We start from the raw sequence: 3,025 nt of genomic DNA on the forward strand, positions 1-3,025 counted from the left end.
TACACGGCTACACTGAAGTCACGAACACACGCAATCACTCAAATCCTAGTATCCTACTTCCCGCGATTTATCAAGATTTGCAACAAATACAGGGGTGACAACGTGGGACCCACCACATACACGTCACTTAAACTTCAATCTTGAATAGTGTACGAGTTCAGTAGTGTACCCTACAAGTCTTCTCTACACTGTATATATATCTTCCCCCATCCCTTCCCTCCCAAATCACAACACACATATTCAATTATTGTATAAAATCGTCTTATAAATCTGTAACCCTTTCAATAATCACAATTATGAGCGTTATTATTATATAAGACTGTCTCACAATCTGAGACGGTTTCTATAATTGCCTTCCGTCTTCCCTCGCCTCTTTAAAAACACTCACTCTCACTCACTCAATTCCACTGCCAAGCTCTCCTCCGAAAATAAAAATAAAAAATCCTAAATTATTAGGATTTATTATCATCATCAAATCAATGGCGACGGTAGGCTTAACGGAAGGAGCAATCGCGGCCATATGCGCCGCCGAAGGCACCGTCGACATGCAACCGGTGGTTCAGGTGGCGGAAATTCGAAAGGTGAACACAAAAACGATGAATAACACCGAAAGATACCGGCTTTTGTTATCGGATGGGGTTCACATTCTGCAAGGTATGCTTGCAACGCAGCAGAATCATTTGGTCAACAATGGTGAATTGCAGAATGGTTCGATTGTTCAGCTTTATGAGTTCATTTGTAATAACATTCTCAATCGCAAGTTCGTCTCTTTCTTTTCTTTCATCTCTCTCAAAATCTTCGGGTTTTTGATAAGTTATTGTTTTGTGTGTATTATTATTGCTATTACAGTATTAATTACTTCCCCGTCTCAATTAATAGTTTACATTTTGTGGAAAATAAAGCTAACCGTAAAAGACGGGATCAAGGAAGTATAAGGTAAATTAGAGAAAAAGATCGATAATTTTAACTATAAAATTCAGACTTTAGATTGATAATTTTAACTAAAATAATTGTTATTACCTCCTCCGTCTCAGTTAATAGTTTACATTTTGTGTCGAGTTTGCCAAGTGCTACTAGTTGTGTGTATAGAGGTGGCAATCGGGTCAGTTGGGTCGGGTCAAGCCGGGTCGGGTCATAGCGGGTCAGCCACCCCTTTCGGGTTGGATCGGGTCGGGGTATTATCGGGTCAGATCATTTCGGGTCAAATGATGTGCCAGGTTTGGGTCGGGTCATTATCGGGTCGGGTCACTTCGAGTCAAATGATGTATCGGCTCGGGTCGGGTCATTATCGGGTCCGTTTACTTTATCACATTACTTCAATTTTTGACCTTTAAATTTAGTTTTTAAGCATTATTTGGTTTAATTACTTCATTATTAAGTCAAATATAACAATCTAATTACAAAATTACTTTTATTTTGATCAATATTAAGCTTAATAATTGTCAGTTGATCAATTTAATCGAGTCAGTATCGGGTCGGGTTTGGGTCGGGTTCGGGTCACTGATCATCGGGTCAAGCCGGGTTTCGGGTCGTCATCAGGTCGGGTCGGTTTCGGGTCACTGGTAATCGGGTCATGTTGGGTTACGGGTCATCGTCGGGCCGGTTTCGGTTTCGGGTTGCAATATTCTCGGGTCGGTTTTCTCGGGTTCGGGTCGGGTCAAACTTGCCAGCTCTAGTTGTGTACAATCCTTACTAAATTAGTGAGAGTTTGAGACACCGAAGATGTTTAGCCTGGTGGTTGAGTTAGAAATCCTACTGATATGTCGTGTTCGAACCCCTCCTTCCCTTTGTAATGTATTAGCCCCGGGCCTCTTATTATAAGTTAGCTAATACAAGAAAAAATTCCTCTTTTCCGGGATAACTAAGATTTATGATATAGGAATCCTTTCATATCAGCTGATTGTTATGACTGCCGTTTTAGTTCTTTAGTAATTTTGGATTGTTACATGGTCTATCTTTTGTCGAGTATCTTCGCTGAGCTTACTACCCATGTTTGCTGGTCAAATTCATCCAGGATCATAATTATCACTCAGTTGGAAGTGATTCAACAGACATGCCCCATAATTAGGGGTGGGCACCGGTCCAAAACCGGACCGGACCGGACCGGAACCGGTTTGGACCGGAACCGGAATCGACAAAATTCATGGACCGGGACCGGACCGGATTATAAAAATTCCGGACCGGGACCGGACCGGAAAAATTCCGGTCCAAGACCGGACCGGACCGGTTGGACCAGAATTACCAAAATTTTCAAATTCCGGTCCAAAAATTCCGGTCCATTGGACCGGATCGGACCGGTTGGACCGGATTGGACCGGAATAAAAATACAATTTTAAGAAAAAAATGCAAATAACAATAATTCCGGGCATTCCGGTCCAAACCGGTCCGGACCGGAAAATACCGGTCCCGGACCGGACCGGACCGGAAACCGGAATCTTGGAAAATGGTGGACCGGAGACCGGACCGGAATTTTTAATTCCGGTTCCGGTCCACTAGATTCCGGTCCGGACCGGTCCATTTTTCCGGTCCGGACCGGATTATGCCCACCCCTACCCATAATAGGAAAACCAAAGCAGTATCCTCTACCTGGTGCTTCAGTGTCACCATCTGGAGGCCAAACAGAAGTGAATCGTGCACCTGTTCCTGGCCCTACTTATTTAACGAGTGAATCAGGGAGGTTCTCGGAACCCAAGCTGGAATCTGATGCTGAATTGCAATCTTATGGTAGGCCTTCTACAGTAAATCAAGAACAAGGTCATTATACTGTCAGTAGCGGTACCTGTGGCGGAGTCAATGATGTTGGAAATAGGGGCTACTATTTGCATAGTCTTTTTTCCATTTTGTCCCACATTGGTGAGGAATAGTGTTTGTGTTGTGTTTATATATGACCACACTCCTTACCATATCACTAATGGTCATGGGAGAGGCTTTTGTGGAAGGCTTTGCGAGTCTTAATTCGCCTTGTATGCTGCTGCGTCTTAGTCTTGAGCCCGAGCCCGGCCCGGCCCGGATCCGGATTTGGGAT

The sequence above is a fragment of the Silene latifolia genome, chromosome 1, assembly GCF_048544455.1.
Source record: "Silene latifolia isolate original U9 population chromosome 1, ASM4854445v1, whole genome shotgun sequence".
Taxonomy (NCBI): Eukaryota; Viridiplantae; Streptophyta; class Magnoliopsida; order Caryophyllales; family Caryophyllaceae; genus Silene; species Silene latifolia.